General features: G+C 41.3%; 1 protein-coding gene across 1 annotated transcript in view; it reads left to right on the plus strand.

Moving 5' to 3' along the window:
• LOC128500059 (protein shisa-9-like) overlaps positions 1 to 13296 on the plus strand; it is a 133363-nt gene that overhangs the window by 50243 nt on the left and 69824 nt on the right. The gene's annotated exons all lie outside the window — the stretch shown is intronic.

The raw sequence follows: 13296 nt of genomic DNA on the forward strand, positions 1-13296 counted from the left end.
ACGGCGCTGAAGAATACGAAGTGGAGGCAATATTAGATTCCAGAATACACAAAAAACTATTGCAATATTTCATACATTAGAAGGGCTATGAGGCAGTAGACAGGTCATGGGGACCGGCTAAAGATGTACACGCTTCCACGCTGGTGCGATCTTTTCATTCTGAACATCCTGAACGCCCGGGTCCTTCGCATGTTCAGAGGCCCCTGTCAGAACCCGACCCGCAGCCACTCACCTGAGTACCCGCGGGTCGGTCCCCTGCCGCGTCCATGCTGTTCTGGCCAGCGTGCTCGCTAGCTCCGCCCCCTCTTTCTCTGCTTCAGGAAGGAGGGGGCCCGCGCGCGCTCGATGACGTCATCGCCCGGGAACATTTAAAACTCCATCTTCGCTACTGCTCTTTGCTTGATATATTTTTGGCTGCTGTTTCGTGAGTTCCTTTATTCTGATTATTATCCTGGCTTGTTTAACGGGTTCTGCTACTTCTCTGGAGACCCCGACCACGGCTTGTTAACGGACTTTGCTACTTTTCTGGTGCCCTTGACTTCGGCTTGTTTCCTGACTTTTGGGCACGATTACCTAAACAGTGCTTCCTGAATTTCGGGCACAATTGCCTAAACGGTGCTTCCTGATTTTCAGCTGTTATTAAACCAAGTCTACCTGTTCCTGCATACCGGACTTCCTTATACTCGTCCTCACAGGACACGATTACCTAAACAGTGCTTCCTGAATTTCGGGCACGATTGCCTAAACGGTGCTTTCTGATTTTCAGCTCCCTTATACTCGTCCTCACAATAGGGCCTCCACTCCCCCTTTCTTGCCCTTTCTGTCTTTAAAGAGTACCCCACTATTGATATGTCCCAGTCATTTTTCTCATTATACCATGTTTCAAGTAAGTATATTGTTATTATCAGGTCCCAATAAATAAATATATAGATATAAATCTATATATTTATTTATTGGGACCTGATAATAACAATATACTTACTTGAAACATGGTATAATGAGAAAAATGACTGGGACATATCAATAGTGGGGTACTCTTTAAAGACAGAAAGGGCAAGAAAGGGGGAGTGGAGGCCCTATTGTGAGGACGAGTATAAGGGAGCTGAAAATCAGAAAGCACCGTTTAGGCAATCGTGCCCGAAATTCAGATTTCAAAATATATTTATATAGATATAAATCTCTGGATTCATCAATATAAATACGATTAAATAGATATATAAATCCATTACTACACAATCACATTTAAAACCTAAGGGGAATAAATATACATAAGAAGTTTCTTGAACAGTTAATAGTCTTCAGGTGGGTATACAGGTATGATTCAGTTTCTATAAATAAATATCTGTGTATACAATTATAAAAATAGAAATCCATCTATAAAATCATGATTAAATACATAAGTATATAACAAATATTCAATTGATATATCCAGAAGGTTTTGAACAATTAATCATTGTCAGGAACTGGGTCCATACAGACAACTGTAATGACCCAGAGCGCCCAGAGAGTGCAGGTGTTATTGCGCAGTAGCGGAGTAGGACAGGGCCTGATGCGGAGTGACTGCACTCCCTCGGGTGGGCATCTAGGGTTGTGCAGCCACATACCAGCGCCCTGACATAGCAGCTGATGTTAACCAGAACTTGGAGATATCCTGCAGGCACCCTGGAGCAGGCATGAGACATAACACTGGAATCATGTACAGGATGCTGCAGGCTGGGAGTATGGAAGCTAAGTAGAGTACAGGAGAAACATAGCAAGCAAGGGGGACAGAGCAAGGAGCAAGAGGCCAGGAGACCAGGCAAGAAACATAACCAGACAAGACATAAATGATACAGGGCACAACACAGGACAGGGGATGGAGTGAGGAGCCAGAATCCTTGGACGCTTCTCCTTTAAGCAAGGATAGGACATATTAACTGGGACATGGGGAGAGGAGAGAGGAACCAAACTCCCCAGATGCTTCAGGGAAAGGAGGGAAAGGAGGGCAAGGTACATAAAAGACAGAAAAACATGAATACAGGAACTAGCCTAGGACTATAAGATAATAATTGGAGATTCCATTACATCATATGGCCATAGTATGCTTAGCCCACCACTATGCCAAAGTACTCCAATTTACGGTGGGTCCTAACACTAAAACCTGCCTACAGAGGTACTAAACAAACCTCTGTCCCCAATCAGCCCCTCCCAGTGTCACCTCTGTCCCCTTTCAGTCCCCCATGTCACCTCTGTCCCCATTCAGCTTCCCAGTATCACCTTTGTCCCCAATCAGCCCCTCCCAGTGTCACCTCTGTCCCCAATCAGCCCCCCATGTCATTGCTGTTCCCATTCAGCTCTTCAGTATCAGCTCTGTCCCCAGTCAGCCCACTTTAAGGTATGATCCTGGTAGGATACTCATATTAGCCTTTACAATTGCCCTGCTGCTGTGTACTATACCTCAGCCAGTATCATGGGAGACATTTAACTGGCTGCGCATCAGGGGGACATTAGGTTTTTCTTTTTTTTTTTTTTTTTTTTTTTTTACCATCCTTTGTTGCTATTAAATTTACTTATGTTAAACCACATTTGAATCATATTTGTATTTTTATAATCAATATGCATTAGAAAATCAGGAAAAGATGGGCATGTATGGTGGGCTGATTCAGTGGCACAATGGGCCACTTGACTTCATTTGCCCCCCAGGCCTTAGGCTGCCAGCCCTCCCCTGGAAGTGGTACACATGAGACCCCCTGAGGACGGTTGAAGGACTGTCAGAATATATTAATAGTAGGTCCCGGGTATTAATATAAATACCTTTAAGGGAGGAGACTGGCCGTGGTGACATTGATGCAGTGGACTCAGAGCAAGCGCAAGTAGATAATTGTGTCTGGGTTTTCTGGTCCAGGCAAATAAGTCCTCGGTGTATGGTTGTGTGGTAGAATGGGTAGAATGGGTATAAAAAGTTCCAAGGAAGTAGTGGTAGCAGAAAAGGGTACCCCGGCATGGTATATGTTTAACAATTATACAGATGAAACATGTATATATATGGATGAGTGGAATAGTGATACATCAGTGGGACCAATATTTATTGTGGTATGAGGAAAGTGAAAAACGTAGGAGAGAATCACTTATTTCCTCTTGCAAGGAAACCACAAAGAAATTACAGGAGGAGATTGAACAAATTAAATCTTCTCATAGTAACCTTTACCATGCATTGTCTAGTGCACCTCAACAAGAGGATATAGAATTTTTAGAAGAACAAAAGTTAATGAAGTCTACACATACTAAAAAGAAAACTCAAAACTCTTAGAAACCTCCCCCCTTTGAACCTTCAACTTCTAAAATAAATTCCCAAGAAGGGTCAGCACGGGGGGGGGGGGGGGTTTGGGAATGCCCTTCCGAGAGGTTTTAGGAGACGATGATTTAATTCCACATGTGCATGCTCCTTGGTCTCCCTCAGAGCTGATGGCACTAAAAAATAGTTTCCCCAGTGTCTCTGAGAACCCAAGTAAATGTATAGATCAGTTTATTTCCACTTGCATTGAAAGTTCCATAAAACCCCACTAAAAGTGATTTATTACAAATAATGCAGATAGTAATGACATCCACGGAAAGGACTAGGCTTATAGAAAGGTGGAATAAACAAAATGAAAGGAATCATTGGAATATTAATGAGATAGACAGAGATCAACCAGTGATACAATAATTTTATGAACTAGTAGCTAGAGCAGTTGAAGAATTCGGTCCAAAAACAGACTGGACAATATAGAATAAGAGGACAAAGGGAGCAGAGTGATCCTGTAAGAGTGGGAGGGCCATCACTTTCTCAAGTATTTATAAATGGTCTTATACCAGATCTGAGTAATGCTCTCAAACTTATAGCTATTGGATGGGAAACTAAACTTATTTCTGGATTAATTCCCATAGCATAACATTGTTCTAGACAAAAAGAAGGGAAAACGATTAGTCAGATAGACAACTTAATGGCAGCACAAACTGTGTTCTTCTTCACTAACAAACCAGGAAATGGAACACAGTTCCAACAATCATATAATACACAAGGAGAACAAATAAATCAGACAGATGTCTGTTTTAAAGGTGGGAGAAGTAGACATTATAAAAGGGAGTGTCCACTTTTCAACAATGGTAACAGGGTCTAAGAAATGGTCTTTCACTGGAATGCTCAAGGGAGCAAGATATGAATGCGTATACATCCAGACGTACAATCAAAATCATTATAATTCCCAGTAGGATAGTGAGGAATCCATAGTTTGTGCCCCAATACTACCAACTAATCACTTGTAAGGTAAATGGTAGAACCACACACTTTTAATATATACTGGTGCTAGCAGATAATGCATTTCTGTTGCAGATTCTAAGAATATTCAGAAAAGTAATGAAGCCCCTGTGGGAGTGAGAGGTATAGGCAATAATAATATACCTCACCCAGTGTCAGAACCGCAGACCATTTCCCTAGGTCCTCTGACAGAACGGCATGCTTTTCTGCATGCTAGGAAAAGAGCTTTTGTGTAAATTAGGTTGTACATTGTACTGTACTCCACAAGGAGTCTTTTTGGATGTCCCTGCACATCATTTGAACCTGGCAGAGTTTTAGATAAAGAGGAGACGGGATTCAATGATCAAGTACAAGCATATCTTTCTCAGGAATATCTTTCTCAAGAATATCTTGCAAACACTCCCTAAATCCTTATGGGTAGGAGAGTCTTCAGAACCAGGTTTAATTTTGTCAGCAGAACTAGCACAAATTATTTTGAAGCCTAATGCTATTCTGCCCCGAAAAGCACAATATCCTTTAAATAAAGAGGCAGAAGAAGGTATATCCTTACTATTTAAAAGCTTACCATTTAAAAAGCATTCTGTAATAGGACTGGTAAAATACAATACAAAATACAAAAATACAAAATACACAAATAAAATACAAGCACAATATCCTTTAAATAAACAGGCGGAAGACGGTATTGCCTCTGTGATAGATAGTTTACTCAAACAAGTTATCATAATTCCTACCAGAAGTCCTTACCATTTAATATCTTACCATTTAAAAACTATTCTGCAATAGGACTGGTAAAATACAGATTTGTGCAAGATTAATTAATTCAATTGCGGTACCTTGTTTTCAAGTGGTTCCAAATCCTATTACAATTCTTTCTTCTTTGCCCCAGAATCTACTCACTTCTCAGTGATAGATTTAAGTTCGGCATTTTTTAGTATTCCTTTACACAGAAACAGCCAGTATTTGTTTTCCTTTACTTATAATGGACAACAATACACTTGGATATACCACGCATACCACAAGGATATACTGAAAGCCCTACATCATTTTCCCAAATTTTGAAAAAAGATCTTTCTGATTTGAAGTTAAATGGTAGATCAGTAATCCAATATATAGATGATTTGCTAATAGCCTCTCCTTCAAAAGATGTGTGCTGCACTGATACTGTTACTGTTTTACAGGCCTTACACCAAAAAGAACATAAGGTTAACAAATCAAAGTTACAGTTTTGTTCTGAACAGCGGTCTTTAACATCTGATAGAATTCAGCCTATGCTCGAAGCCAAAAGACCCACAACTGTCTCTGGAGTCCGTGCTCCTTGGAATGGCTGGATACTGTCGACAATGGATTTTAGATTTTGCATTAATAGCCTCGCCTCTTGTAGCCCTCACGAGAAAGGGTGTCCCTGAACCCATTCCTTGGTCATCAAATTGTGAGATCTCTTTTAAGCAATTAAAACATGCACTAACACAGGCTTCAGCCCTTGGTTTACCTAACTTTAATAAACCATTTACTTTGTATTGTCATGAGAAAGGTGGATTTGCCACAGGAGTTCTTACACAGGATCATGGCACTTCTAAACACCCAGTTGCTTATTTCAGTGCTGCCCTTGATTCAGTGGCTCAAAGTTTTACTAGTTGTCTACGAGCGGTAGCTGCCACAGCACTCATGGTAGATAATGCTCAATCTTTGTGTCTAGGTAGCACACTATATGTGTTTGTGCCTCATGCTGTGTCTAAGTACTTCCTAAAGGGGGGAGCTACTCAAATTTCTAATGCTAGACCTCTTCTCCTAATGTTTTTATTAAGCATTGTCCACCTCTTAATCCAGCTTCACTCCTTCCATATCTCTCGGAAGGTGTGGAACATGAGTGTGAAGCAGTGATACAACAGGAAATCACACTTCGACCATTCTTATATGATACTCCGCTTCTAAATATTCATTTTGAAATATTTGTAGATGGCTCATGTTCTCGAGATGACAAAAGTAACCTTTCTGCAGGCTATTCAGTAGTTACCCTTACTGATATATTGGAAGCTTCTTCACTTCCTCATGTACATTCAGCACAGGTAGCTGAATTAATTGCATGCATTGCATACACGAGCATGTATTATAGCAGCAGGTGTAACTGCCAATATTTATAAAGATTCCAGGTATGCTTTTGGGGTCATACATGATTTTGGAGGGCTATGGAAAATTAGAGGTTTCCTCACAGCAGCAGGTACCCCTATTCTTAATGCCGGGACCGGCCGGCCCACCCTGCGTATCTCCCATTGCAAGCTTGCTTCCCCCCAAAAGATTTAAAAGACTGATAGTCTCCTAGTAATTTTATATATCAAATATAGCTTAAAGCTTCATTTTCCTGTTTGTTTTGTTTTATGTTATGTTGTTTATTTAGAGTTAGATTGTATAATTAACAAATATTTTAGCACAGAGAAAATAGGAAGTTTTAAAAATTCTAATTATACAAATGTTTTTTTCTTTTTGTATTTCTATCTTTTGTTATTCTATTGCAATGTTATGAACGGAACTCTTATATTGCTCTTGCTAATAGTTATGTTGAGAATGTACAAGATTCTCCGTGTTATGTTTGTATTCATGTGCCTCATAGTTCAGACACAGGTGTTCCTTTTATACCCTATCCATTCAATAGCGTATTGTATTAATGAAATAGTACAATTTAGAAATAAGACTCAAGTTCAACTCCCAGGTCTCTCTAAAACTCTTTATCCTACCTTTCTCATAGGTCTTGGATGTCATAAAACTAAGTTGAGTGCATGGACAGGATATGTTCGGCCCTAATAATTCTTCTGTCAGGCCCCATTCAGGCTGCGGAGCTGCTTATTTCTAGTTTCCCCTGCCTCGCTACCGTTCCCCTGCCTTGCCACCATTCCACCCCACCTGCCAAGCCCAAGAGGTCTAGGTCATCCAAGAAGTAAATGGTAGAGCAAAGGGAAATCCAGGAATGGATTACAGCAAAGGGGGAATGGTATCTAGGCAGGGGAACGGTAGCGAGGTAGGGGAATGGTAGCGAGGCAGGGGAATGGTAGCAAGGCAGGGGAAACTACAGATAAGCAGCTCCGTAGCCTAAATGGGGCCTGACATCTTCAAAGAGACTTGAGGCAAATGCACCAAAAATAACAGTAGTTCAGACCATTGGAGGTTTATGTTTAGAACTGTCAGGAACCACTTTTTTGCTGCCTGAACCATGGCTTTTTCATACCTGTGCCGTTTACATCTGCTACCACTAGTGGCCACCCTCCGCCCTCTGGAGCACTCAGAACTCAGGTGTGCCTTGTTACCTGGGTTGAGCTCTAGTGAATACATCCAGCTGGGCCTTGTTACCTGGATTGCCCTGCCTTTATGAACCTGCCCTGCCCTTCAGTCAGGGCCTTTGTATTGAAGTCTATGGACCTTCCTGCTGTGGCTCTGCACCTGTACTGTTCCTGGTTCCCTGCTTTTGTGTCCTTCCAAGTGGACTCCCTGCTATTGTGTCCTTCCAAGTGGACTCCCTGCTATTGTGTCCTTCCAAGTGGACTCCCTGCTATTGTGTCCTTCCAAGTGGACTCCCTGCTATTGTGTCCTTCCAAGTGGACTCCCTGCTATTGTGTCCTTCCAAGTGGACTCCCTGCTATTGTGTCCTTCCAAGTGGACTCCCTGCTTTTGTGTCCTTCCAAGTGGACTCCCTGCTTTTGTGTCCTTCCAAGTGGACTCCCTGCTATTGTACCCTTCCAAGTGGACTCCCTGCTATTGTACCCTTCCAAGTGGGCTGTGTGCCTTTTGTACCCTTCCAAGTGGGCTGTGTGCCTTTTGTGCCCTTCCAAGCGGGCTCCCTGCCAAAAGACTTATTACCTGTATTTATTTTGCCATACGTCCGGTTACTTGCTTAGACTATATTACCCTTGTTTGCTGGTCCTGTTATATACATAATATACACTGCTTTACCTGGATTTCTGTTTGTGGTATCTTTGTTTGCATAATCATGCACTGTGGGTTACATACTGAACCCCAAGTATCCCCTGCGCATGGGCTCCTACCCGACCTGATCACCCGAGTCCTGACAAGAACGTACAAATGTTGAGGGAGGTATTTTTGTAGGAACTAGTAAATGTCACAAGACTTTTGCATGTAACTGTTCAAATCTCCCTGCCATGCAGGAATCAGATGTCATTGTACATCTTGTTAACATTACATGGGAAGAAGATGCTTGGGTATGGGTAAATTGCAATAAAGCACATATTTATATGACATTAAATAGGTCTTATTGGGTGTGTGAGAATTATGCATATTCTAGATTACCTGAGAATAGGCAAGGATCATGTTATTTGGCCTACATACTCCCTGCAATACACAACATACAAAAGAAAGACCAATGGTTGCATTTGGGCTTCATAGACCTAAAAGGCACCATAAAGATGCACCCACTTTTTCAGAAATCATGGGTAGCTGGGATAATTTTAAAAATATAATTCTTTTCACTGGGTCTATGATAATTGGGGAAGAATTAGAGCTTTAACCATTATGTTAGAAACTGTGGCTAATCAAACTGAAAAATGCTCTCACAAGTATTACAGCAGAAATGCAAGCCCTACGATTGGTTGCCTTACAGAATCGTATGGCTCTTTATTTTATTTTAGCTGTTACAAGAGGGTGTATGCTCATTAGTGGGCTTTGAATGTTCCAGATTTCTCTCAAAATGTTACCCTAGCAGTTAGTGAGTGTTAGAAAAATGCTTGTGTTATCGTAAATATTATTCCTGACAAAGACATAAGAAAGCAGGGAATGTCTAGTCTATGATATATGGACGAGTTCCCGCCAACACGTCTACTCTGTTGTTCTATATATATGTGCAAAGGGTCAAGTCTAGGCCATTCTTAATTATGCAGCTTAAAGAGGTGTAACTTGCTTGAAAAGTAACCAATCAGAATGATGCATGCTATTAGAAGTAGATAAGAGGTTATATAAACCCTGTAATTCAAACATGTAATCAGACAACGCTTCGAATTTTGTGTGTTGTGTGCCTTGTCTCGATTATGCGCATGATCTAAATAAAGGAAAACTCTTTATGAGGAGAATTCGACCATTAATTCAACCAACAGTGAGATTATACAAGAAGTACGCAAAATGCGAAATTCCCTAAAGATTTCCTCTGGGGACTAGGGTTAGTAGTTGATTTGGTTATAGGGGCTGTTTTCTTCACAACCATATTTGCCTCCTTAGCAGTGTTGAAGTTTTTACTCCTTAAATGTTGTAATTCTGCTACCCTGTTCTAATTGTAAGACCCTTCATGAATGTCCCCCTAATGCTAACGGAGATTCTAATATAAATACCAAGAATACTCAAGAAATGTAAAACGTTTATTATCTGTTTATGACGCTGACTGAGATTTGGCTGCCCACAAATGGATTAAGCATTGAGCGGATGCACGGCACCCAGGAAGCAGAGGGGAGGGAGGGGCGCCGAGCTTATGAAAAAGTTTTCAGCAACAACTCGACGTCCCTCTATCTCCTCCTTTTGGGGAAAAGAAAAGGTGGCACATGCAGGGTGTTTATGGGACAAAGATGGCAAAGGGTGGGATGTAATTTGTGTTTCAAATCTGGGTGCTGGTCAAGTTCTAAGTGGATGCCAGGACTGGCCTTTGGAGTGTGCAACCTGTGATCTTTGCCTGTAATTTAGGTTTTTTGTTTATCTATACCGTTAATGCCAAGTTTATATGTGATTTTCAATTGATTTATACCTGCAAAGCTGGGTTTGTGTTGATCTGTATCTGCTATGCTATGTTTCCATACATTATTATTGTATACCTGCACATTTAGGATTTGTATGTCTGATTCTGTTTATTTGATCTATACCTTCAATCTATAGTTCACAGGGAGGAAGGGAAAGAGGGGTGTGGCTTAGTGAATGAGGGGACAAAGGGACTCTGGGGATGACTTCGGGGAGAGGACCACTCTAGGGTAGGATCAGAAGGAGCGGGACTGCACTGACTCTCACAGTCAACCCCTAGTCTGCAGTCAGTGTGGCAAATATTTTTTTTTGGGGTACAATTTTTTCAATATTTAAAAAAAAAAATTGGTTACAAAGATTAGCTGTTTTTTTCTTATATTTAGTGTATATTATTGTTACCAGTGTTTCCAGTTATATATTATTGTACTTGTTTGCACTTGCACATAAATAATCTTTAATTAAAACTAGTTGTGTGTTACAAGTTTTTTTTCCTTTCTTTTTTGTGGGATGGGGGGTGCCAGAGGAGTAGTACGCACAGGGCGCCTGAAAACCTAAGGCTGGCCCTGGGCTGAGTCTCTCCTTCACACCAATTTAGTGTAAGCTGCTGTCGGGATAAGGTGAGGAAACCCGGTATGCAGGACTGGGACCACCAGGCAGGACTAGGAGCCAAAAGTCAGGAACGGAGAAAAGCGTAGACGGTAAACTTAGCCAAGGGCCAGGAGTGGAGAGAGCAGCATAAACGGTAGCCAAGGGTCAGCAACAAGAACAATAAACAAGAAACGCACACTATAGCTCTTAATGACACAATAACCGAGTGAAACTCAGTGCTGGTTTTTAAATCCACCACCAGGGGTCGCTCCGCCCCTGTACGTGGCTTCGTTAACGTGCGTTCCCCGCCTTCGCTACTCAGGGATGAATAATGAGAGGTGGGGGCATGCGCATGCTTAGATACAGCCGCAAGAGCGGCAGAAGAGCAGGAGCAGCGACGGCAGCGGCGAGGGAGCTAGTACCTGCGGTCGGTCGGAGTCTCACTAGAGTTCCCCCCGTCTCGCTTGAGTTCCCCCCTTTGCTGTAATCCATTCCTGGATTTCCATATGCTCTGTTCTGTGCTTCCGATTCCTTGATTCCAGTTCTGCTCTTTGCTTCAGCTCTGTTTCCTTTATAAGGTGTGCCCCACCCGTTTATTATGTTTGTCTTAGTCAGCAGTCTAAAGGTATGCCCTTCTTTGTTCTGTGTATATATTTAATGTTTAGTTTCGGCTTATTAGTGATTCAGTAGGCAGGGTTTAGCGCTAGGACCCACCGAATATTGGAGTACTTTGGCGTAGTGGTGGGCTAGGCCTACTACGGCCATATGATGTGACTAAATCTCCAATTGTTATAGGCTAGGCTAGTTCCTGTATTCATGTGTGTTTGTCTTTTATGTTAACTTTGGCCTCTTTTCCCTGAATCATCTGAGGATCTCGGTTCCTCTCTCCTCTCCCCATGTCCCTGTTAAGATCAGTTGCCGCAGCTCTGACCATTTTTCCAGTTTACCTAAATTCTGTGAAAACTGCGACAGTAAGGCTTGTATCCCGACTGAATACCACCAAAATCATGGTAGCCTGAGTTTTATACCAAAAAGCTTCCAGATCTGGACAGTACCTCACTGGAGAGGCTGACGTTTTTGTAAATTAAATTTGTTGCCAGAAAATGAGTATATCTCTCTGTGCCCCCAATGTCTTCCTCTTCCTGCTCTCTCTGTTGCCCAGCCCTGTCCTTTTCTGATCTCCCAGTGTAGCTACAGAGAATAAAGTGAAAGCTAATGTTGCCCTAAATTTTTATTTAATCCTTGCTTGTTTGCAGAGGTAAATTCATACATACATTTTCATTACAGGCATTAAAATGGTTAATTGTCATTTGCATGTTAATTAGGCTCTGTTATCTCTCTGTGCCCCCAATGTCTTCCTCTTCCTGCTCTCTCTGTTGCCCAGCCCTGTTTCCTCTAATCCTCTCTGTACCCATTCTACACAGCCTTCTCAGTCCTCCTTGCCCTGTAGCTGAAACCCCTACTCAGTTACCTTCTCCAGGTGCTGTGTGGCCTTTTCTGATCTACCAGTGTAGCTACAGAGAATAAAGTGAAAGCTAATGTTGCCCTAAATTTTTATTTAATCCTTGCTTGTTTGCAGAGGTAAATTCATGCATACATTTTCCTTACAGGCATTAAAATAGTTAATTGTCATTTGCATGTTAATTAGGTATTTTTTATAAGATGTACCAGATGTTCTCTGGTATTGCAATGGTTAACTACAGCTTTTTATTTTGTATGCAACCTCAGGGCACTTGGGCTGATTATTTTCTGGGATGGTTGCCGACACTTAATTAGCAGCTTATTTTTTTCGAGTCATACAAGCTTAACAAGTGCAACTACTGCATGAAAATAGATTTTCTGGGAACTTTGCGAAAACCCCAAATATAACACATAAAATTTGAAATGTAGCAGCTACTAATTGAGAGCATCAGAAGCAACAGAAAATGTGAGTGGATGAGGGAGTACTCACCCACAGCAGACAAAGTTAGCAAACAAAATAAAACAAGCCTTTTTATTATTTTTTGCTGGGGGTCTCCCCTCATTTTTGGCAATTTGTACAAGTTCGAAAGCACAAATTAATTATTTGAGACAAACGGGTACATCCTAAAAACGTACTAGGCCCACCAGAGGGGGTATATAGGAAGAAAGGAGAGTGGCAAGAATATTGAAATAAAGAGTCAGAGAGAGAGAATGAATGAATTAATGTGTGGATGCATTAATGAATATGTGTAAATAATTTGTGTGAAAGAATAAATGATTGTGTGAATGAAAGTGAGTGACTGTAAAAGTGTTTGTGTGAATCATAGGTGTATTATTGTATTTGTCAAAAAAGCAAAGATGGTACAGGTAGCGTGTTTATTGGACAAAGATGGCGTACGCTCAGCTGTTTGGGGACAAAGTTGACTCATGCTGGGCTGTTTGGCAACAGATGGCACGTCCTATGTGTGTGTAATTTGGGTGCTATTTCTATATATCTGCAGCAGGGTCTAATATTTATATATATATTGGCAGCAGGGTCTAATATTAAAGAATGAAAAATAACTGCCAGTTCAGCTGTTATTTTGAAATCATATTTCAATCACTTCAAAGAGATAAGTACATATGATGTAGTTAAAAATGCACGTCTAACGCATATATATATAGTATATGTACCTTTTTATAATTGGCCCCCCTACTTTGGTCCCTGGCCCCCTATGTGTCCCCCTTAAATATGAAAGCTGGAGACG

This window comes from Spea bombifrons, chromosome 6 (genome assembly GCF_027358695.1).
Source record: "Spea bombifrons isolate aSpeBom1 chromosome 6, aSpeBom1.2.pri, whole genome shotgun sequence".
In the NCBI taxonomy this organism is placed as follows: domain Eukaryota; kingdom Metazoa; phylum Chordata; class Amphibia; order Anura; family Pelobatidae; genus Spea; species Spea bombifrons.